Below are 25,664 nucleotides of genomic sequence, written 5' to 3'. Positions count from 1 at the left end.
GACAGCCAGCGAGAGAGGGAACACAAGCAGGGGGAGTGGGAGGGGAAGAAGCAGGCTCCCAGCAGAGGAGCCTGATGTGGGGCTCGATCCCATAACGCCGGGATACGCCCTGAGCCAAAGGCAGACGCTTAACCGCTGTGCCACCCAGGAGCCACTAATGTAACAAACTTCTTACTAAGATATTTTAATAATAATCAGTATGGTGATTTAAAATGTGTTATTATTTGTAAAGGTATTGGCTTTTTCTAGTTCTTTGTTCATTTTAATTTGATAGTTGGTTTCCTTGGCTGTAATAGCTGAAAAGAATATATGGGCTCAAATGGAAGAGAAGTATTTTGCCTCTGTCATATGTATTTTTTACTCCATCAACCAATTATTTAAATGTTTTTGTTGAAATTTGTATAGAAAATTTCCATTTATCTGGTATCAAAATACTTTATGTAAATCAGTTAGAAATTGTTACATAACAATAACTTTCAAAATGAATGGGAACTAGATAATTTAAAGAAGTTAGTAAATTCTTTTAAGTTTTATAATATGTAAATATGAGAGAATTCATATGTGAGCAATATTCTACTTCAGCAACAAAAACACAAGATATTAGTAACATTTCTAAAAACCTATTTTGAAGCCCCATAGCAAAGATTCTTTTTAAAAAAAATTCCATTTTTATTCACTTTGAACAATTTTACTCATTGTAAAAAAATCACTTTCACTTTGAAGATGTTCATTTTTTCTAAAACTATCTGCTAGGTAGCCAGTCACTGACCACAGAACAGATAGCAAATTTAGGAGACCTGCTTTTATATAAAAGGAAAATGGATAATATTTTAAATATGACAATCCTCTTAAGTATCTTGACAGTTGTTAAAACAGTAAGCACCTGAATAGGACAATTTTTTTCTTTATTTTCCCTTTTTTAACTTGTAATTTTTTGAGTATAGTCGACACACAATGTTACATTAGTGTCAGGTATGGCATAGTGACTCAACTTCTTCGTGCTGTGCTCACTATAAGACAAATGGTTTTCAGTATTACTCCCCTTGTCATTTCAAAGTATTGCTATGTTTATACTATTTAATGGTTTTGATTTTATAAAATAAACCACAATGATATCATCACAGGTTGCATTATGTTAAACATGCATGAACAAATACATCTTGCAAACGATCAACTCCTTTGTTTCATGTGATTGGCATTCTTTTCCCCAGGATCCCTCATCTTCCATATGTGACACACGGACCTTCTGACAAACATGCCAAGTGTGCCATTGTCACTTTTATATGAAAACGCAGTGAATTTTAGTGAAAGCTCACTTTTACATATTTCAAGATAAAAGTAGAAGCAAATCGTTGTATTTTCCTCCTAGTTTATATAGCTCTCACTAAGGTAACCTCAGTACCAAGCGTTGTAAATATATTATCTTCTATCTTTACTGCAAGACATACTACTTCCCTATTACTGATGTGGAAACCAGTGGCTCTGAAAAATTAGGATGCCTGCATTCCTCAGGGTAAACAATGCGAATTGCTGTAACAACCAATCTTAAATTTCAGTGGCTTAATAGAATACTTTTTTTTTTTTTCCTTGCAGATATGTTTGGTTAGGGGGCTCCCCTGGGCAGGTTTCCTCCCCGGGGCTACTTGGGAATAGTCTCCTTCCATGCTGTGGCTCTTGTCTTTACTGTGTGGCTTCAGCCTGTCCTGCTGTCATCCAACCAGTAGATGGGGCAATGAGACAGCAAGTCTGTTTCAGACCACGAGGGACACCTCACTAATGCTCCTAGTTCGTGGGCAAGAGCTAGTTACATGGCTGCACCTAGATTTCATTGCAGCTGGAGAGAAGAAATAGGTTAAGTGAGCAGAATCTACCACAGTTTGCCACAATTCCAAAGCATGAAGTGTTAAGAGGTGAGTCTGGCCTTCAATCACGGTCTGTTGATTTTCTGTTTATGCCACATTGTAGAGCAGGGCAAAGGAAGGACCTACAAAAAGAAGTTGGTTCTTCATGCTGCACTTCGTAGGGGCATAGTCAGGATGAAACCACGTCCTCAGCTTTGCTCACTCATAAACTTTCTATTTGTTAGCTTACCAAGGATTGTTTATTGTTATTTTTGTAAACATTTACAAAATATGATTTGTTAGAAATGACGTCTTAATAATCTAAACTTAAAAACTTCCCTGGGTTTATTGATATTTTTCTCCTTCCAATTCTAGGATAAACTACAATGATATATGACACAAAAAGCTCAAATAGGTGAAAAATTGACAAGAGAGTGATTTAAAGGGCAAATAAAGTTGGAGTCAAAGCTGAGGCAGAATTCAATATGCTAGCCATGAAATCCTATTCAGAGCAAAGTGGGCAAAGAATCTGGCTCTAGGATGTGTAGCAAATATAGTTCTAGGATGGAAACATAAATAGTTATAAGGTGTGCTACATCTATGAGAAGAATTAAATCATTTGCTTCAAAAACATGTATGACCACAATACATACTTAAACCAGAAGAAAATATAACCCATGGATCATTGATTCTTCCATTCATCCATTTCATGAATACTTACTGAGTGACTGTTATGTGTCAGATACTTTTTTAGTTCTGGTGATACATCTGTGACTAAATCAAAATTCTGTCCCTATATAGATAGGGAAGGGAGATGATAAATAAACAAGTAACATTTTAATGTGTGAGGGGCTGACAGGTCCTGAGAAGAGAGATGGTAAGGGTGATAGATGAATCAAGCAGGAGTGTGGGGAGTGGGCAGGAAAGGCTTCACTGACCAGATGACATGTGAACAGAGAACCAAAGGAAGGGAGGGGGTTAGCTGTGCAAAAATCTGGGATGTTCCAGCAGCAATAAGTGGCAAGGGCACTGGTCTGGAAACATGTTTTTGAAAGACATTAGGAAGCCAGGGAGGTGCAGTCAGAGAGGTACTGTGGATCTTGCGTGATGTAACAATAACAACAAAAACAACATGTTCACACCATCTGATCCAGGCATATTTCCCCCTAGGTGATGTTGAACACGCTCGACAGATTTTGCTCTTTGGTTTTTCTTTTTCTGTGCTCTATTCAGACCACTGCATTATTATAACATAAATGAATTCTTAATAGGGTTTGGGTTTCCTAATCTCAATGCGTTTCTCAATCACTTCTTAGAGACTGTAGTTATTTATATATTTTTTAAAGTTGATTTTTACTAATGGTTTTCAGATATATGGGTACAAATATGTATTTAATAAAGCATTTAACTTGGAAAGAGAAGATCTTGGTTCAGATCCTGACTCTGAAGCATACTTTCTGTAACCACAGATAAGCCACAATCAGTGAGTCTCGATTACCCTACAGTACGATAAGAAACATATGTTCTTCACAATATCTGTCCTCTCTGCCTCATAAAGCTGTTCTAGGTTCAAACAAAATGATGAATCTGAAAGTATGTTGAGACTTCAGTTTAAGACCATTGCTTTTTCTGATCTGTTTCCCATATTTGATAAACTTGTGCCAGATATTTTGGTAGGGTCTAGAAATAGTGAAAAACTGTGGTCTCTGCTCTCGGGGAGAATATAGCCTAATAGAAGAAACAGACAAAGCAACTTCTACCAGGGAGAACCACTCTGGGTGCTGAGAAGATGGAGAAGGATAGAAAGCGTATATAGGAGAGGATTCAAAGTGAAGGTCAGAGGAGCACCTGGGTGGCACAGTGGTTAAGAGTCTGCCTTCGGCTCAGGGCGTGATCCCACCGTTATGGGATCGAGCCCCACATCAGGCTCCTCTGCTATGAGCCTGCTTCTTCCTCTCCCACTCCCCCTGCTTGTGTTCCCTCTCTCACTGGCTGTCTCTATCTCTGTCGAATAAATAAATAAAATCTTAAAAAAAAAAAAAACAAAAAACAAAGTGAAGGTCAGAAATACTTCTTGGAGGTGAGCCAAATCCTAAAGAACCAGGAGGAATTGTTAGGAACGTTAGGAGAGGAAGGATAATACAGACATATGGAACAGAGCATGTAAATGTTTGTAGGGTCAGAGGACTTAGTACTTGTCTTTTTTTTTTTTTCTTATTGTAGGGAATATGAACAGTATGACTGGAAGGTATTGAGATGTGGAAAGAAAATTGTGGAGATGTGCAATCATTAAGAGATTTCATTCTGCAATAGTTTAAAGATTTTAGATGGAAGGAGGTGTTCCATGACAAGCCTTGCTTCTTGGAGAAATCATTCTGGCAGCAATATGAAAGATGAGATGGTGGAGACTGAGGGATGGAGACTAGTTAGAAGACTTACAGAGATTCAGGCAAGAGAAGAGGGGATGACCCAGACCACAGAAAAGGGGAAAGTGGGATGCGCGAGTTGTATAAGGTAGAAGGACTGTCCTTGATGCCAGTTGATGGGGTGGAATGGGGTGAAAAGAGTGATAAGCCTCAATGCAGCATCTCCTCAATGTGGTGATAAGCCTCAAAGCCGCACAATCAAATGCGGCTTTTTGATCTGCACGATTAAGTGGATTTGGTAGTCTCAGCCTGGACCATATAGCCACTTGGGGAGACAGGTCACTTTTTGCAAAATCATACCCAGAGAGTGTTTGCAACTAATTAGTATCAATCTGTAGAGAATTATTTAATGGCATGTATTAAAATCCTGTTCTTTTGGGGCGCTTGGTGGCTCTGTTCATTAAGCATCTGCCTTTGGCTCAGGTCATGATCCCAGGGTCCTAGGATCGAGCCCAGTGTTGGGCTCCTTGCTCAGCGGGGAGTCTGCTTCTCCCCATCCCTCTGCCCTTCCTCCCCTGTTTGTGCTCTCTCTCTCTGTCTCAAATAAATAAATAAATAAATAAATAAATAAATAAAGTCTTTAAAAAAATAAAATACTGTTCTTTTTACTGATATCAATGAAGGACATAGAAACAAAATTTTTTTTTTTAAAGATTTTATTTATTTATTTGACAGAGATAGAGACAGCCAGCGAGAGAGGGAACACAAGCAGGGGGAGTGGGAGAGGAAGAAGCAGGCTCACAGCAGAGGAGCCTGATGTGGGGCTCGATCCCATAACGCCAGGATCACACCCTGAGCCGAAGGCAGACGCTTAACCGCTGTGCCACCCAGGCGCCCCCTAGAAACAAATTTTTTAAGTAATCGTAGGGCTTGCACTCACAACCCCAAGATCAAGAGTTGTACACTCTACCAACTGAGCCAGCCAGGTGCCTCATGAGATATGCAGACATTTTTTAATAGTTTTTTTTTTTTTAATCAACTTGTAGTTGACCGCGTCTCAATAATGTAGCCAGAAAAGTGTAAGTCAGAGATTTGATTCAGGATTATCTTTAATGTTTTGCCTGAAGGGGGCTGAAATAAACAAGGTAAAATTTAAAAAAATATAAATGTAAAACCCATCATAGATTGCACAAATAGAGGTTAATAATAATCTAGATTGCTATTTCCAATAGTATGACAGTTAACATTTATATAGTGCTTTCAATTTTTGAATACTTTCAAGTATATTTTCTTACATGAACTACTCAACAACTTGATGAGATATCTATTTTTCGCCTCCATTTTACAAATAAATAAATTGGGGGTGAGTGAAGCTAAGTCACATTTTTTATTTAGTATGAGGAAAAATTTTCTGGTAATCAGAGCTGTTATGGATGAAATGAGGAGCCCAGTAGCAGCTCCTTATTCTGAGGAAGTTTAGACAGGACTGGATGAGTACTTGCCCGAGATGTCATCCTGTGGGAAAGGCATCAGAGGGCAAGAATTGGGAGCAGAGGAGTATTTTTGTGTTCAAGGATTAGGGAATCACGGGATGAAAAACTTGACAAAAACTTGGAGCTAATTTACTCCATCCTCTTTATTTCACGAGTGTGAAAACTGAGACCCAGAAAAGTCAACCTGTCCAAGTTGGCGTAAGCTGTGGAAACGAGCTATAGGTCACTGAACTCTAAACCACACTGAATGATTCCATGAGAATCTTGGGGATCTTGGGAGAAAAGGGGAAGAAAGGAATGAGTGGAGCATGTGGTTGGCATAATGCCTCAAATCATCACTTTTCTCCCCATGGGAAATATGAATATTCTTTCCCAGAATAAAAGTAGTTGGCAAGTGAGATACTCCTTTTGTGGTCAACAACACTTATGATCTCTTACTATTTGCAGGAAACAGTACAAGGAGGTGTGAGATATGGACCTCATGCTAAAGTCTCGTCCAAGCAATGTGTGGTAGGCAGAATAATGCCCCCCCCCACCCCTAGAGTTCATAATCTAATCATCAGAAGCTGTGATTATGTTATCTTACACAACAGAAGGGACTCTACAGATGTGACTAAGATTATAGACTTTTTAGATGGGAAATTATCCTGTGGGCCCAATCTAAACATCACATGAGGGATGCTTGGGTGGCTCAGTCATTAAACATCTGCCTTCAGCTCAGGTCATGATCCCAGGGTCCTGGGATTGAGTCCCACACAGGGCTTCTTGCTCAGCAGGGAGCCTGATTCTCCCTCTGCCTGCCGCTCCCCTGCTTGTGTGAGCTCTCTCTTTCCCTCTCTCTCTCTGGCAAATAAATAAATAATAAAATCTTAAAAAAAAATAAACATTATGAGTCCTTACAAGTAGAGAACTTTCCCAGTTGTGGTCAGAGACAGAGAGATAATGACAGAATAGGGGTCAGAGAAACACACATGTGATGTGGGAAGGACTAGACTGGCCATTGCTGGCTCAACTGAGAAATGTGGGAGGTGTCTAGAAGCTGGGAAAGCAAGGAAACAGATTTTCTCTAAAAGCTTCCAGAAAGGAACACAGCCCTGCCAATACCTTGATTTTAGTCTGGAGAGATGAGTGTTCCACATCTGGCCTAAAGAAATGTAAAATAATAATTTTGTATTGTTTTAGCCCCTGGGTTTGTGGTAATTTGTTACCTCAGCAACAGAAAAAGAAACAATGTATACACGCAAAGTTAAATACCCATAATCCACATTCCCTAGGACACACCAACCTGAGTTAAACATGAGGTCATCCTGGTGTTAGCCCATGTTCTTTTGTCTTTGTCTTTAGTTAGTTGCGGGACCTCAGAATTATTTCAAAAACCAGTTCCTCAACTGGCTTTGGGAGTCCTCAGGGCAGTGGAATACCTTGTAAATTTTCGCCAATCCAAATCCCGGCCCCTACGTGGAGTCTACACCTGTTTCCTTCTCTGCCTTAGATTCGCTCTGCTGACGTCTACTGTCCTCTCGGGGCCTGAGAAGCCCAGTTAGGTGCCAGGCGTTGCTACAGTGATTCCATTGCTGACTCCATTGACAGCCTCCCATCAGGACTGCTCTGTTTTCCCTGTGCGGGGCAAGCCTTCCAGGCAGGCTTGAACATCCTGCTGCTCCCCTATGGTGAAGCTGGGCTGCATTTTCAGATAAAGTCGGAGAATCTGTCTGCCCCACTTCTGTGTTAAATGCCTTTGAAACAGTTCCAAAGCAGTGCTACCCAAGGTCTAATATAGTTTGGGGATGTTGTTGCTTTGGAAAATAACTCTACCAGTTACAATTACAGTCTCCTTTCCCTAGGACTCAGTTTTAAGTCCTGCCCTGACTCTCTTTTTCCTTATAATTAATGATTTCCCAGGGGTTTCTCCATGCCTCATGTAAATAGATTTCAGGAGTATTCACCGCACCAGATTCCAAGCGGGATCCTTGACAATTGCAGGAATCTTACAAGTGAGAATAAACTAAGTAACAGCTGAACGGATTGTTGCAGGAGTTCTGAAGAGAGCGGACTCTAGAAAAGTCTCACCTGGAGTAAACTGCAGAATGAAGAGGTCTCCAGGGGATAGTTCAGTGTGAATTCCTACAGTTCAACACTTCACAGGAGCAGAGCACATAACGAGCGCTCAGACCAACGCTTAATGAATTAATTGTGAGGCAGAAATAACCACCTGGCAGGAATGGCTGGACGGAAGCATTGCTGAAAATGAGTCAGAGGACCAGACATTTTGAGAAAGAGGCAAAAATTGAAATGATAAAGGAATGAACACTTGGAGAGAGAAAAAAAAAAGAAATAACAGATATCTAGCCACTTTATTCATCAGTATAAACGTGAGACCTCCTGTTTATACCTTCTGTTTAACTAGCGCTATATCTAATAGGTACTTAGGTGCTTCTGTGTCTGAGCATTGCTATTTCCAGAATGTTCTCTATCTCAGAAATTTAAAAAATTTTCGTCTTTTGTTTGAATTGCTCAGTATAATTGGAGAGTAAATTCTGGCCTCTTCCTCTTTGTTGTATTTTGCTTTTTTAAAAAATCCCTATGTCCTAAGAGGTTATAACTTCTCTCGCTGTAATGGTTCCTTCACAATGACAAAATTTTAAAACAGAATTCTGTATATTAGAATGGGGATGTAGCAGTGTAATTGGGTGCTGCCCGAATTACAAATATGAACGAGCTACAGCCTCTGCCTCAGGAGATTCCGATGCTTGGGGAGGCAGAGTAGGAGACTGCATAATACAAAGCTCAGAGCAGTTCACTTATTAATCATGACCTAAAAGATGGGAAGAACAGTTGGCTGATGAGACTTCATCCTTTTCAAAGAAATTAATGTAAGCTTCATATAACATAACATTACCCATTAGCCATTTTAAATGTACAACTCAGTGACATTTAGTACAGTTCATCCAATATTAAAAGAGCTCTGAAGGAAGAAAAATTTCAATAGAGAAGCCTCTAGAGTACTAAAATACCTCAGTCTCTAAATACTCACCTAAATTCTTTCTGTTTGGTATGTTATCAATGCTGAGCAAACTGGTCACCTATTTAAGTTATCTGTGACCCGCATTTCTTTAATAGAACTTGTATTAAGGGTTAGTATCTAATTTGGAATTCTTTCAGCCGTGTATTTTCTTTCGTGTTTCCTCTGATTGTAAATTCCATGTGGGCAGGTAACATAACTACTTTCATTTATGCTATATCCCTAGAGTGTATTTAGAAAGCATATGCTAATGACCGATTACCTACTACTGATACTTTTATTTTCATTTATTCCTTAGCAACTCCCCAGGAAAGGCTTGAGGTTGCGATTATCCCAGGAGAGGACTCATCAAGCTAAATCCTGATCAAATCCCGACCTTTTTGAGCACCCATGAAGGCTGCTGCTACAAGGTCGGACATGAGGTGGCGCTGTTGCGCTTCATCACGACTTCCCATTTTTCACTTGGACTGACGTCTCCTTTCTACCTGACCTTGTAGCAATCACTAGACGCGGCACTCAGTAGATCAGCAGCAAGTGCAGCGTTTACAGTTTCAGCAGAGGTTTCCTGCTGGCTAGTGTGTGGTGAGTCCCGGAAACCTCAGTGCCCACAGACTTCCCTTTGTGGGAGCCCGCCCAGACTCCATCCTTTGCTGGCAGCCACGCCCCACCAGTGGGAAGGAGGGACTGAAAAGCATTTCCTTGAGGCTGGCACACCTTGTCTACCCAAACCGATCATTTTTTTTCCCCTCTGGCTGGGCCGGTGGCATCTGAAAGCAGAGTGGCCGGAGGGGGGACACGGTAGTGAACTGGGGTTGGGGGGCAGGAAGGGTGGGACCTGGATGGCAGTGATGCCACTAGGGGTGTACCTGGACGTTCTGGAAGAAAAGAGCGAGGACCAGAGTGGGACGGTTGTGAGCGGCGATTCGAAGTTTATGTGAACGAACAATACTCACCAGGTGAATGAACCTGTATTTCTTTGGAAGGAACATCTTGTGGGTTTTGACTTTTATGTGTTTATGACTGTACAGTGTGATATGCCGTTCCTTGGTGACCGAATTTCTGTTTTCTTCTTAATCTGTCTTCTCTTTTTCTGTGCCTCTTTCCCTTCTCCCTATCTGTCAACCTCGTCCCCATTTTGTCTCCTTTCTTTCCCTTTCATTTCGGTGACCGTGGCCTCTTCCTGTTAGGAGTCCCCTGGTCATCCGAGTGTCTCGTACATGTCAGACCGAGCTTGCTCCCTGCTACTCAGTGAGAGCCGTCAGCAGTTGTGGAAATCAACCACCAGAGCTCCTGTCCGGTGCAGCACACACACACCGAAATGCACCTGGAAACCGTGCCCTCCACTTGACTGACCCTCCCCAGTACTCCTCGCTCCTGCGACGGGCCAGCCAGGTCTCTCAGTGAGACTCGGGGTAGTACAACTGACCCTTGAACAACCCAGTTTGAGTGGTGCAGTACTGTAAATGTATTTTCTCTTCCTTATGATTCTTTAAAGTGCTTTCTCTAGCTTACTTATAAGAATACAGTATATAATACGTATAATCTACAAAATAAGTGTTGCTCGATTGTTTATGTTATTGGTAAGGCTTCCGGTCAACAGGCTATTAGTAGTTAAGTTTTGGGGAATCAAAAGTTATATGCTTATTTTCTGCTGCTCAGGGGATCGGTGTCCCTAAACCCTGCATTGTTCAAGGGTCAACTCTACAGGCAGACTTCAGAGATATTGCGGGTTTGGGGTTTGGTTTCAGACCACTGCAATAAAGCAAATATTGTGATGAAGGGAGTCAAATGAAATGTTTGACTCCAGTGCAAACAAAAGTTATGCTTACACTGTACTGTAGTCCATTAAATGTGCAATAGCATGATGAGTAAAAAAAACAATGTGCATACCTTAATTAAAAATACTTTATTGGGGGCACCTGGGTGGTTCAGTCAATTAAGCGTCTGTTTTCAGCTCAGGTCATGATCCCAGGGTCCTGGGATCCAGCCCCACATCAGGTTCCCTGCTCAGCGGGGAGTCTGCTTCTCCCTCTCCCTCTGCCTGCTGCTCTGCCCACTTGTGCTCTCTCTCTCTCTGTCAAATAAATACATAAAGAATCTATTTCTTAAAAAAATAATAATTTATTGCTTGGGGGCTTGGGTGGTGCAGTTGGTTAAAGTGCCAGGCTCTTGTTTTCCGCTCAGGTCGTGATCTCAGGGTCTTGAGATAGAGCCAAGGCTCCAAGCTCAGTGTGGAGTCAGCTTAAGACTCTCTTTCCCAGACACCTGGGTGACTCCGTTAGTTAAGGTTCTGCCTTCGGCTCAGATCATGATCCCAGGGTCCTGAGATCTAGCCCTATGTCAGGCTCTCTGCTCAGCAGGGAATCTGCTTTTCTTTCTTTCTGCTGCTCCCCCTGCTTGTGCTCTCTCTCTGTCTCTCACAAATAAATAAATAAAATCTTTTAAAAAAATTATCATTATTTAAAAAGAAAGACTCTCTTTCCCTAGGGGTGCCTGGGTAGCTCAGTGGGTTAAGCGTCTGCCTTGGGCTCAGATCGTGATCCTGGGTTTCTGGGATGGGGACAGAGCCCTCCTTGGGCTCCCTGCCAAGTGGGGAGTCTGTTTATTCCTCTCCCTCTGCCCCTCCCCCACTGCTCGTGCGCGCTCTCTCTCTCATGCGCATGCTCTTTCTCTCTCTCAAAGAAATAAATAATACCTTGGGACGCCTGGGTGGCTTAGTCTGTTAAGCATCTGCCTTCACCTCAGATCATGATCTCAGAGTTGTGGGATCGAGTCCTGCATTGGGCTCCTTGCTCAGCAGGGAGCCTGCTTCTCCCTCTGCCTGCCGCTCCCCCTGCTTGTACTCTCTCTCTCTGACAAACAAATAAATAAAATCTTAAAAAAAAAGAGAAGTAAATAAAATCTTTTAAAAAAGACTCTCTCCCTCCCCCCCTAATATAAATAAATAAATCTTTTAAAAAATACTTTATTGCTAAAGACATGTTAACTGTCATCTGAGCTTTCAGGGAGTCATAATCAGTAACTGCAGACCACGGTAACAAATAAAACAATAATTTAAAAAGTTTGAAATATTGTGAGAATAACCAAAATGTGACCTCCTTTTATGTCAAGTATCTCTGTAAAGACTATTTCCAAATAAGGTCACATTCTGGGGTGGTACCGGAAGCTAGGACTTCAACACATGAATTTTGGGGTGGCACACCTCAACCCATAACAGTTCCTTGTTCTTGCATTATGTACATGCTTAAAGTTAGTTGAGCACCTCTGTTTCAGTTGTCTTTTGCAGAAACTTTGTTTTCCCACCTTTCCCGACTCTTCACAGCCAGCTCCTGCAAGCATGGGCCCCAAACTCCTCCAAGGAGTTTTGTGATTCTGAAGCTCTGTTTTAAACTGAGTGTGTTAGTTTCCTTTTTTTATTTAATTTTTTAAAGAAGAGGAGAGAGTATGTGTGCTGAGCAGGAGGGGCAGGTGATGGGGGGAGGAGCAGAGGGAGGAGGAGAGAGAGAATCTTTTTTTTTTTTTTAAAGATTTTAACCATCCATTCGACAAAGAGAGAGAGAGAGAGACAGCCAGCGAGAGAGGGAACACAAGCAGGGGGAGTGGGAGAGGAAGAAGCAGGCTCATAGCAGAAGAGCCTGATGTGGGGCTCGATCCCATAATGCCGGGATCACACCCTGAGCTGAAGGCAGATGCTTAACCGCTGTGCCACCCAGGCGCCCCAGAGAGAGAGAATCTTAAGCAGGCTCCACGCCCAGTGCAGAGCCTGACTTGGGGCTCGATCCCACAACGCTGAGATTGTGACCTGAGCCAAAATCAAGAGTCAGGCGCTTAACCGACTGAGCCGCCCAGGCGCCCCGAGTGTGTTAGTTTCCTGTCGCTGCTGTTACAAATCAGCACACGTTTGGTGGTTTAAATCAACATAGATTTTTATCTTCTAGTCCTGGGAGTCAGAAGTCTAAAATGGGTAGGCAGGTCTGCTTTCCTTCTGGAGGCTCTCCGGGAGAATCCATTTCCTTGCCGTTTTCCAGCTTCTGAAGACTGCTTGCATTCCTTGGCTTGTGGTTCCTCCAACTGCAAAGCCTTGTCAAGTTTTTCTCATACTCCATGTGCCGGCAGTGACGCTTGTGCCTTTTTCTTCCACATTCAGGGTCTTTGTGATTACATCGGACTCGCTGCATAATCCAGAATAATCTCCCTGTTTTAAGGTCAGTTGCTTAATTCCATCTGCAATCTTTATTCCCTTTTGCAATTTTAGCACTATTAAAAACTAACATATTTGTAGTTCTGGAGATTTGGACATGGATGTCTTTGAGGGGCCGTTATCTGCCAGCCACACTGAGCTTTCAATGACTGGGTTTTCTTTACTGGGTTTATTGTCCTATTTTCACTATGAGGGATCAATGTTTTGCATGCTATGTGTAGCAAACAACTTTATATCCCTTTTATAGAGAAAACCAGCATCCTGCCTAATGATAGAACTAAAAATGTGTTCCCATGGAGCAGAGAGCTGGGTACCTTGATACTTCCCATCTAACACTGTTAGAAACGACTTCCCAGCCCTACTTGTTCATTTAGCATTACAATTAAATTCTTTATACCCGATTTATTTGTATAGGTTATTTTTCTATAAAAATTTCTTTTGGATCCAATGCTATTATTATTTTTTAATTTTTTAAAGATTTATTTATTTTAGAGAGAGAGTAGGAGGAGAGAGGCAGAGGGAGAGAGAGAGAGAATCTCAGGCGCGCTCCCTGCCAAGTCGGGAGCCTGATGAGGGGCTCAGTCTCACAACCCTGAGATCATGACCTGAGCTGAAATCAAGAGTCGGAAGCTTAACTGCACCACCCAGGTGTCCCCCAATGTTACAGGTGAAAAACATTTGTGAAAGATGATAATTTGGAGTTTGGAGAAACTGATCCTAAACACGTTTTTCTTTTCTCTTTTTTAAAAAGATTTTTAAAAATTTATTTATTTAAGAGAGAGAGAGAGCATGAGCAGGGTGGAAGGGCAGAGAGAGAGGGAGAAGCCGGCTCCCCGCTGAGCAGGGAGCCCGATGCGGGACTCAGGACTGGATCCCAGGACGTTGAGATCATGACCTGAGCTGAAACCGACGCTTAACTGATGGAGCCACCGGGACGCCCCCTACGCAAGTTTTTCTGACAGTACTCAGCTATCAGGGCAGTTGTATGTCAAAGCCACCCCTCCTTTGTATACTTTGGGTCAACTTCTCCAAAGTCCCTCTTAAGTCAGATGGGGCTGGCTTGACCCAGGCAAGAAAAGCTCCTGTTGGCCCTTGCACACATGCTCAGTCTGGGCCCCAGTGTAGTGCTCCTTCTGGCTGGTTAGAGGCTAAGGCAGGAGGAAAGGGCTTGTTTATCTGAGTAGTAGAAGTGACAGTAGTTGAAGTTGCTTGTGGTTCGAGGAAGGAGGAGGAAAGCTAAGAAAATGCTAAATATTTATCTTCATTGCCTTGTTTTTCATCAGATTTATAAGCAGATTCCACAGATCCAGCCAGTCTGGTCTGCAGCTGCCCTGCCTCCTACCTCTGTGGTCTTTCCCCACAGGTCTCAATGCCTGATCCCTTTAGTGTTTCGGGGGGCTGATATCTTAGTATGAGTCAAAATGAGTTCTGGCAGAGGAAGAAGAAGGAAACAAAATATCCACTAGAGTAATCTTTTTTGTTTTTTTAAATATTTTATTTATTTATTTGACAGAGAGCGAGAGATAGCCAGCAAGAGAGGGAACACAAGAAGGGGGAGTGGGAGAGGAAGAAGCAGGCTCCCAGCGGGGAAGCCTGATGTGGGGCTCAATCCAATAACGCAGGGATCACGCCCTGAGCCAAAGGCAGATGCTTAACGACTGAGCCACCAAGGCACCCCTCCACTAGAGTAATCCTAAAGCCCTGCAGCGCCCATAATGAAAACACAGCTGGAATGTGAAATCTCTAGTCTTCAACCTTGGACTCGTATGGAGTAGATTTTCAGAGGCTGGTCCAGACACATAAACAGCCCAAAGACCCAGCAGGCAGAAGAAACTACGGAAGTATATGAACATTAGGAATTCTAATAACTAGGATCCTTTTCCTTACCCTCACTCCTACAAAACTTAACTGAATAACAAGGGATCAATTCTCCAGCCAGCCTCATGCATGATGGAAACTGGTAGTGAAAGAGCACCAGGAGGAGATTCAAGACGCACACGAGTAGATTAGCTTAAGTGCTAATTAACTGTTGGCAGACACCTCTCTCGTGTGCCTGAGTCTGCTCACTGGTAAGCTACGGAGGTAAGGTTTTCCTGTTGCTTTCAGATGGCTCTTCTGGTTGTTCAGGATTCGGTGGCATTTGTGGAGCGTGTGTTCCATTTCACAGCATGTTCATGGGGCAGAGTAGAGAAGGAAGGCGGGGCTGCTCTATTGTTTCTTTAGCAGGGGTGTGGCTACAGCAGCAGAAGGCACAGCAGGGGTCACTTATTTACAGCACGGGAATAGAAAGCCTTTTTGATCTTGAGAGTTGAACCTGCTGTATTTGCATCAGTTCTTGAAGCCCAAGCATCTCCCGTATCAGCAGGTGACTTGGGTTTCACTCCCTGTCCTTCTTGTCCTCACCCACATTCCATTCTTAGGATGGTCTAATCTGGGATTCTAGATCAGGAGCTTTCACATCGGATTAGATCTCTGATTTATCTTCTGATCCTGGGTAAGTCACCTCGTCACTTGGACCTTAGTTTCCACGTATGACGTTGTTAAGATAGCTGTGGAGTATTCTGAAGAGGTTTTCTATTATAAAAATGAAGACAACTTTGAGGAATATTCCAATTCTGTAGGATTGGGAAAAGAGAAATATAAATAATCCAAATGTGATTTTATAATTATCTATAAAGCACCACCCCTTCACCATCACCACATTTAAGTCTGCTCTTCTTGGGCTGATATTAAAATTGATTATTTTTAATTCACTGAGTTAGTGTTGACTGGGGAATGGAGGCAAGCTGACTTAAAAATGAAATTATGAGCTTACATTAACTATGACAGATGGCCAATAGAGATTTGATAGTATCAGCAAAGCCACAGATTGTGGGTTTATAGATATGCAGATGTGTGTGAGATATATCAGTCCCAAAAAGAAGTTCATTGAACCCTGGGATAGAACTCTCTGTGCTATATGGAAATCCTTATATTTTTTACACCTGAGTTACAGGATTTAACAGTGATATTGGGGACTGCTTCTTTGTGGCTTTTATTTAAACCTCAATCAAACATATTTTGGGTGCCCAAGGAGCAGTGTTCTCTGTAGGTTAGATATGCAGAAACATTTATGTTGATAAGCATTTAGAAATGTGATTCTTTGGATACCATCTCTAGTCCCACCAGTTCGTGGCAACCTGAGAAATTAGACTAACTCAGGCTCATCCAAGAAAATAAACTGGGTTCTGACACTAAGAGCTACAAAATGTGGTGCTGTATGGTCTATGCATTTATCCAAATATGAGAAGGATCAGTAGCGGACTTTTAGTATGCTATGATATTAGACATAGATAGCATGTCCGGGCAGCCTCTAAACAGCATGTATTGTCCAACCTGTGCTAGAATGGATTTTCTCAGAGACAGAACATTCTGTGATATCACCAAGTCATACCAAATTCTGGTTTAACCTTTAGAGGTCATGGAACTGTAAATATTAGCATCAACAACAAATGAGACTTGTCCACTGGAAACCACAAAATATCATTGAAAAAATTAAAGATCTAAGTAAATGGAAAGACATCCTATGTTCTTAGGTAGGAAGACTTAATATTGTTAGGATGGCAGTACTCCCCAAGTTGATCTAGCTAGTCGATGTAATCTCTACCCAAATTCCAGATGGCCTTTTTTACAGGAATTGTCAAGTTGATTCTAAAATTCACATTGGAACGCGAGGGTCTTAAAATATCCAAAACAATCATCAAAAAGAGAATAAAGTTGGAGAACTCGTATTTAATGATTTTAAAACTCAATCCAAAGCTAAGTAATTAAGATTGTGTACTATTGATACAAGGATAGACATACAGACCAATGGAACAAAGTTGAGAGTCTTGAAATAAACTCATACCTATGGCCATTTGATTTTCTACACAGTGCCAAAACAATTCATTGTGTGGACACACTGGATAGTCATATGCAACACTTAAACACTGAAATTGTGCTGAAACAACTGGATATCCACATGCAAAAGAATGAAATTGAATGCTTACCTCACAACATATGCAGAAATTAACTCAAAATAGGTCAAAAACCTAAGTTTAAGAACTAAGACCATAATTCAGCCACAAAAAAGAATGAAGTACTGATTTCTGCTACAACATGGATGTGATGGTTAGGAAGCAGAGTTCAGATGGTGGAGAAGCAGGGGGACATGGGGCTTTCCTCATCTCTTAACACAGTTGTACTGAGGTCAGATAACTTGGAATACCCAGGAAATCAATCTGGGGATTGGAAGAAGGATCTCCACAGTTGGAGGGAGACAACATAGCAGGTGCAAGGTATATGGAAGTGAACTGGAGAGAGAAAAGCTGCCTTGCTGCAGAGGAAAAGAAACCCTTTCTGCAGGGAGAGAAAAGGGAGAGAGGGAGAGATAGGTTGAGAGAGTGTGGTATCAGGTTTGCAGAAGAAAAAACTTCTCAGACCACAGACTGTGGTGGTTAATTTTATGTGTCAATTTGACTGGGCTTGAGGAATGCCCAGATAGCTGGGAAACATATCTTCTGGGTGTGTCTGTGAGTATGTTTCTGGAGAAGATTAGCATTTGAATCAGTGGACTGAGTATGCCCTCACCACTGTGGGTGGGGATCATCCATCCCGCCGAGGGCCAAATAGAGCAAAAAGGTGGAGGAAGGTGACTTTCTCTCCCTTGAGATGGGACATCTATCTTTTCCTGCCCTCCAACATTAGAGCTCCTGGTTCTCTGGCCTTCAGGCTCTGGGACGTACACCAGTGGTCCCCAGTTCTCACGGCTTCAGCCTCCCATTGAATTGTACCACCAGCTTTCCTGACTATCCAGTTGCAGACGGCACACTGTGGGATTTCTTGGCCTCCATAACCTCATGAGCCAGTCCCTATAATAAATCTCCTCTTACATATCTATATATCTACATCTATGTATCTTATTGGTTCTATTTCTTTAGAGAACCCTACCTAATACAATATGACCTTAAAAACATGTTAAGTGAAAGGAACCAGACACAAAGCTACAGATTGTGTGATTCAGTTCATATGAAATGTTCAAAACAGGCACATCCACAGAGACAGCGAATAGGTTAGTGATTGCCAGGGTTGGGGGGAGTGGGCATTGGGGAGCGACTGCTATTGGTACAGATTTCTTTTGGGGGGGATGATGAAAATATTCTAAAATTAGGTAGCAGTGATGGTTGTACAACTTCGTGAATACAAAAATCACTGAATTGTATACTTTAAGGATGTGTTTTATGGTATGTGAATTATATCTTGGTCAAAAAGAAAGCAATATTGAAGTTAATTCTAATTTTGCAAAAAAAAAAAAAAAAGGAAAGAAAAGAAAAAAGAAAAGAGAAAGGATTTTCAAGAATCTGCTAGGAAGATGGTGTAATATAAGAAAACAGATTCCAAAGCCACACAACCTGAGAAGTCCAAATCCCTGTTACTAGCTGTGTGATCTGGAGAAAGTTACTTAACCTCTTTGTGACCCAGTTTCTTCCTCTATATGTAAAGTGCTCAGAACCATGCCTAACACATGGGGAGCACTATATGAATGTTTGTCATTGTAACTACATGCCATAAAATGTGCTAAGCTGTAGCGGGAAGCAAAAAACAGTATCAAGGAAGCTATGCTACCCGTAAATGACAGTTAAGGAGGAGCGGAGCAGGGCAGAGTCCAAAGCAGATTGTTTCACTTGGTTTATTATCTCAACTCTGCTCCATGTTGACTCATGGAAAGAAACTGAGTTTAGTGGAAAAGGAGGGAGAGAGATAACATGGGTCCAGGATACAATATCTATATTTAACCGTTCCTGGGTCCTGAAAAAGATCCAAAACTGTGTTAGGAGAGACATATCGAGGAGGGATCAATCAGAGCAAGGGATAGTGAAAAGTACTTAATAAATTTTTGTTATTCAATTTAAATAAATATTAGGCAAAAATTTGGAGAGTTGTACTTTGGATTTAGATAATAAACTTACGATCTTTGTTCTCTTCCTGTCTCTACTGGGATCTTGTTACTTCTTTCATTTCAAAATAAAATCAAACAAATTTTTAAAGATTTTATTTATCTATTTATCTATTTATTTATTTATTTATTGTGAATGGGGGAGGGGCAGAGAGAGAGGGAGAGAGAGAATCTCAAGCAGACTCTGTGCTGAGCGCAGAGCCTGTCGTGGGACTCAGTTTCACAACCCTGAGATCATGACCTGAGCCAAAATCATGAGTCAGATGCTTAGCTGACTGAGCCATCCAGGGACCCCCGCACAAAACTTTAAAGTTCATGTCACCGCCACATTTTTATTCCCAAGACAAATCAAGAAACCAGCACGGTGGTAGATATTTCTAACAATATTCACATCCCTTTGTTTTCAACTGCTTTCTGCATCCTTGTAGGGTGCATTTACTATTCCTAACTTTTCTGTAGATCTGATTCTTTCTGTCAACATATAGCAAAGAAGGACAGATTACATAGCCATTTCGAGCGGATGATAGAAGGTATTACATTTTTTACTTAAAAGGATAGAGAAAAACTGTTGTCCACCTTTCCTCTAGGTTTTCCACTTCTGGATTCTATGTGAATGTATGTTACATAGCTCTGGCTTCATCATATTTTTGCTTTCTTGGGTACTAAATAAATAATTATAATGCCTTATATTTTTACTTCATATATTTCATAAAGTTTTATATACATACCTCTGACAGAGATGTTAATTGGCTTACTTAAGGTCACACACAAGATGGTGCTAACCCAGGGCCATAACTGAGATCTCATATCCCCTTTGCCTGTTTTAGAAGAGGATTCTTTTTTTTAAAATATTTTATTCATTTATTTGAGTGAAAGAGAGCATGGGCAGACAGAGGCAGAGGGAGAAGGAGAAGCAGACGCCCTACTGAGCAGGGAGCCTGATGTGGGGCTGGATCCCAGGACCCCAGGATCATGACCTGAACTGAAGGCAGATGCTTAACTGACTGAGCCACCCAGGTGCCCTGAAGATTCTTTCTTTTCATTCTACATTTCTCCTAGAACTTTCTATTAAGAAATAATCTAGGTGAGGAAAATATGACCAATTCTAAGGCAGAAGGCAGCTGTAGCCAAAGTGAAGATTAATGCCAGAGCCTCATTATACTTGAATCCATGCTGGTATAGAAATAGTATTATTTAATGTTCATTTGATGTCAGGTTTTCCTCCAAAGTGCATCTCATATCTGCATTAATCTGTCTTCCTAAAAATTATTGATATCGATATATGAGAGGATAAAAAGTATGATCAATAAATGCTGGATAGAACAAATGAGTAGAATTAGCCTGGAATTCTCTGAAATGCCAAATCCTTAACAGCAGTTTAACAGATCTCCAAATCATTTACTATCGAGAAGCTCTAACTGTGGGCAGTAAGGATACTTCAGAAGAGATGGCCATAGGCGTGCAGGGGCAGGGGAAAGGGGGAACATGATAATTCTACCTTGGATTTCTGAAATCCATAAATTTCTTTTAGTCTAAAATTTTAAAGTCCTGTCATATATTTTATCTTGTTTATCTTGCCAGAATGTCTCTGACTAGGCAGTTCAAGGATTATGATCCATTATTTTATGGATTGGGAATTCACACCCAGGGATGTGATAAAACTTGCCCAAAACGACAGAGTCAGAGAGAGACAGAGATAATGTTAAAACATGGCTGCCAATATAGAATTTATTAAACTAGAACCTGATAAATTTTAAATCTGACTATATTACTTTACCTACTAATATAAGAAAACATTTATTAAAAACTTCAACTGGATATATTGGGGCGCCTGGGTGGCATAGCGGTTAAGCGTCTGCCTTCAGCTCAGGGCGTGATCCTGGCGTTATGGGATCGAGCCCCACATCAGGCTCCTCCGCTATGAGCCTGCTTCTCCCACTCCCCCTGCTTGTGTTCCCTCTCTCGCTGGCTGTCTCTATCTCTGTCGTATAAATAAATAAAATCTTTAAAAAAAAAAAAATAAAAATAAAAACTTCAACTGGATATAAAACTGAACATAAAATTAATGAACTTGACAATAAAATTAATAAATTTATAGTATTCCATTGTATAGCTGTATAAAAATTTGACATCCCTCTTTCTATTAGTTAGGGTTTTCCAGAAAAATAGAGCCAACAGAATGTCTGCGTGTCTGTCTATGTATCTACCATCCATTGAGATTTACTTTAAAGAATCTGTGAATAGTTGGGAAGTACAAAATCTTCAGGGTAGGCATGCAGGCTGGAGACCCAGTTTAAGTCCAGTGAGCTGGCAGAATTTCCTTTTCTTCTGGGGACGTCAATCTTTTTCTATTAAGACTGTCAACTGATTGGAGGAGGCATACCCACATTATGGAGGGTCATCTGCTTTACTCAAAGTTCACTGACTTAAATGTTAATCTCATTTAAAGAATTCCTTCACAGAAATATCTAGAATAATGTTTGACCAATTATCTTGGTACCATGGCCTAGCCAAGTTGACACATAAAATTAACCATCCCACTTTCCTTGAAGAAAATTGAAATTTATTTCTACTTTCAATTTTTTTATTGTAGAAAATTTCAAGTATATACAAAAGCAGACAAATAGGTAGAATGGTAGGATGACTTGTAGAAATGGTAGGATGACTTGTAGAAAATTTCAAGTATATACAAAAGCAGACAAATAGGTAGAATGTTACGTATTAACAACCCAAATTTAACAGTTTTCGACACATGGCCAATAGTGTTTCATTTATATCTCCACACACTTCCACTGCTCAAGTCCTGGGATTATTTTGAAGCACATGCCTATTTCTGCTTTCAAAAGAAATAAATAACAGTACAACAAAATTTTTTGCACATTCAGAAACATTTTCCATTAAAAAAAATCCTTTTATGGGATGCTTAGCTGGCTCAGTTGGTGGAGTGTGTGACTCTTGGTCTCAGGGTTGTGAGTTTGAGCCCCATGTTGGGTGTAGAGATTACTTAAAAATAACATCTTAAAAAAAATCCTTTTGTAATTGACTCCTGGGAGAGATATTACTGGGTCAAAATTATGAATGTCATTAAGGCTCTTTTCTTACATGTTGTCAAATTTGTTTCCATAAATGTAGAAATTTAGATTCCCTGTTAATGTGTTAGAGTGGGCTTTTTAAATAGGGTTCTTCTCAGCATCATAATTCTTTCATCTTTTTCTTCTTAAATGGATAGACAAAAAATTTTGCATCTTGTTTTTACTTGAATGTGTGTTATTTAATTACTAGCTAAGGTAAACATCTTTAATCTTACATTACCCTTCTTCCATATTTGTTAAACATTTTGGTTCGGTGTATTGGTTTTCTTCTGCTTTTCACTTTTCATGACCATTTATTTACTGTCATCTTAGTAATTTTCTTACTATAGTTACTAAGTTATATAGATTGTCTATGTTTTTATTCATTGATTGGTTGATCCTTTTCTTTGTGATTTTTTTTTCTGTATTGGAAGGAGTCTTCTCTCTCTCTCTCTTTTAAAATATTTTATTTATTTTTTTGAGAGAGAGAGAATGCACAAGCAGGGGAAGGGAGAGAGACAAGCAGACTCTGAGCTGAGTGTGGAGCCTGCCGGGGGGCTCAATCCCATGACCAGGAGGTCATGACTGGAGCTGAAATCACGAGTCAGGTGCTCAACCAACTGAGCCACTCAGGCGCCCCAGGAGTCTTCTCTTTTAAACTTACCAAGTCCTCACCTCTAATATAACTTACACTGCTATTTTTTGTTTCTTAAAACATATAATCATTTTTACAACTAAAATTTAGTTTTGCATAGGAATGAAGCCAAGGATGGAAATTATTATTGCCAAGCGAGTAACCAGAATATGCATATTATGCATAAACCACATAATGATAATGAATCTCAATAGTTCTCAACCTAGCTGTAATTTAGTATCTCCTGAGAAACACTCCCTTTTTTCAGTGCTGATAGGTGAAATCATAATCATCACAATCTCTTCCAAGGTGGGGGGTGGTAAACCCTAGTGTTGGTAATCTTTAGACAGCTCCCTACAAGATTCTTAATGTGTAACCAGGTTTGAGAATCTGCTTGTTTTATTTCATGCTGACTTCTTTATATTAAATTCCTAAAGATGTACTTCATTACATGTTTTATTAATCTTACTCTCTGTTTTTCAGTGTCATTGTGTGTGTTAGGCTTTGTAACATATTTAGGCCTAGGACATGCCCCTCCCCTCAAATTCTGTTTTGTTTTTAGAAGGAGAGATTACCGCATGTTGGGATGTCACTAGTTATTTTCCTTGTCTTGATGGAGCCCTAAGTTTCCAAACAAATCTGTATGACCCCCTCCTTGAGCTTCTCAACTTAGTCTTCTCATTTATACTTAAACATCTTAAGAAAGCTACCTAAACTTTCTCCCATCCTCATTTTCTGTTTATTCCCTGACCCACCCCACTCTCTGGCTCTGCTACTGCCTTACGACTGTTCTTTCTATGACCATGAGTGATCTCCATTCTGCCTATATCCAATGAGTGACTTTTTCTTACCTCTCATCAGCTACAGGGTCACTTGTCTGAGTGAGTGATTTGAGATAAACTAACTGGGTTGTAGAAGTAGATTCTAGGTAAAGATGGACAGTTCAGATATAGACTGAAATGTAGGCAAAAATACGCAACTTGGGTTTACAGGATGCGAGCAGAACCGTAGGGGCAGGAGGTTAAGACGTGTGTGGGTGGGCATGAAGTAGAGTGGGGGTGGGGTGATGGCCATTATTCGAGCACCAAGCCAGCAGTATCTGGGTGTGTGTGTGGGGGTCCTTTCCATTTGTAGCAGGACCTCAGTAACCAGACTATCATGTGAAGTTCTTATCTAATGAAAGAGAATTGATTGAGGCAGAGAAAATAGTAAGAGCCTATCCACCTGTGAGACATTCAGGATAGGACTCCAGATTTGACAGTGCTTGGGTACTATGAATAACTGGACACCCCTTATAAAAATGATCAACCTTATGTCTTCTCAGATTGGGGAGTATGGTAAGAAGAATGGGGAGAAGGAGCTGAGACTATTGGTCTCCTTACTGCCTCCATCAAGATTGGTTCAGGAACTGGGTAAAAATGTAGCCAGCAGATAGGAGTTATCAGTGGAACCAGCTAGGAGTTGAGAAATTGAGGACAGAAGGTGAATTAATTAACTAATTAATAATTAATTAATTAATAATATATCACTATTTAGCATTCTGTTTTATATCTTAGTTTACAGTATTATGCTCTTTAATCCATCTTGTTTAAATCTCTCTTCCTCAACATGATTGTCAAATTCAGAGACCTCTTAGCAGGTGTAATACTTAGACTGTCAAATCATATCTAGTTAACACGAAGAGATTTAAAACCCACATTAACTTTATGATTACTTTAACTTCTTCACACACAGGACTAAATACAGTTTGTCCACAAATGTAAATATTTTGAAAATAGGTGTTTTGTTTTCTTATGTGGAGTTCTATATGTTTACTGATTGGTATAGCTTTGGGACTACCTCCCAGCCTGGGAGAGAGGTGAAGGAGGGAGGGAGGAAGGGAGAGACTACTACATATTGTCTGCGCTATACTAGGTATTTAATATCAACTGTCCTGTAGAGCTTTCAACTGCCTTGACAGATAGGTATTATTGTCTCTACTTACAGGTGGAAAAAGAGGCTCAGAAGGGTGAGAATGACTTATATGCAGTCATGGTGAATGGTGGACCTGAGATTCAAATAGAAGTCTGACTCCAAATCTCCTTCTCTTACCACTATCCTGTAGGAAATTATAGGCAGAGTAGGGATAGGAATGAAACTTGAGAGTTTATGGGGCTGCCGTGATACAGGTCAGAAAATGCCAGTCTGAAGGCGCCTTCAGAATTTGAGAGGCAAGGTGGTATAGCAGGTTGAGGGGACTTACTGGTTGCCTTGTCCCTTTTCTGATGTAATTCATTTCTTGCTGCTCTCTGTGGTTCTTCACTGCCTTCAGGAGAGAAAGAGGTGTCCTGCTCCCTAAACAGGGAAGGGAAGACATGGCAAGGGCAGGTGTTATGCCTCTGGATGCTTGATGAATCACCTATCAAACCAGAACTAGAACTTCGAACCTCTCTGTTAGCATAGCACCAGCTTCGTGCTGATTCCATGTCTCCCAATTTCCAGACTGCTCAGCTCCAGAGCACACCGACCTCCTCCTAATGAGGGAATCTGCTGTTTGCTCCTTGCTGTGCAGAATGACATTGCCAGAGGCGTCTTTTTCGTCTTGCCAGGCGTTTGTTGTTATTTACCTAGGATTACCTTCTATGTATAGAATCTTTACGGGGACACACCCTGCATGACAGAGCATTGAGGTAAATGGCAATTGAGCTGATTTCCTGATTGTGAAATCCCCTTGTCCATTTGTTTCTCTGCCTGCCTCTGTCTGGGACTCATTTATCAGAGTATGAGAAATTATGTGTGTGTGTGTGTGTGTGTGTGTGTGTGTGTGTGTGTGTTCCTGCAATCTTTCACAAAATGTCTTCCTTCTGTCCTGTTCAGTGTGGCTCCCCTCTCTGCCAGAGGGCAATGTGCTAGGATAGGCCGGAGGAGTGGCAGAGCCACACAGGGCTCCTCATTTCTGGGGGAAACTGCCAAGATTTTTAAAGTACCAGAATTCTCCCCACCACCCCTGAATGAAAATTCTAGCAGAACGAGTAGCAAAGAGGGAAACTGATCCTTGGAAATGCAATGTGACTGACAACAGC

The 25,664-nt window shown here is 41.0% G+C and overlaps 1 protein-coding gene across 1 annotated transcript in view; it reads left to right on the top strand.

The window, feature by feature from the left end:
* The first annotated feature begins 9,572 nt into the window (after positions 1-9,572).
* Positions 9,573-25,664, top strand: part of STYK1 (serine/threonine/tyrosine kinase 1) — a 37,729-nt gene continuing 21,637 nt past the window's right edge. The window contains exons 1-2 of the mRNA XM_026502435.4: positions 9,573-9,678; positions 12,870-12,927. The gene's annotated coding sequence lies outside the window, so the exon portion shown is untranslated. The remainder of the gene's footprint in view (positions 9,679-12,869; positions 12,928-25,664) is intronic.

Source organism: Ursus arctos, unplaced genomic scaffold (genome assembly GCF_023065955.2).
Source record: "Ursus arctos isolate Adak ecotype North America unplaced genomic scaffold, UrsArc2.0 scaffold_26, whole genome shotgun sequence".
Lineage (NCBI taxonomy): Eukaryota > Metazoa > Chordata > Mammalia > Carnivora > Ursidae > Ursus > Ursus arctos.
Note: the sequence above shows the minus strand (reverse complement) of the source record. Positions and strands in the feature narration are given on the sequence as shown.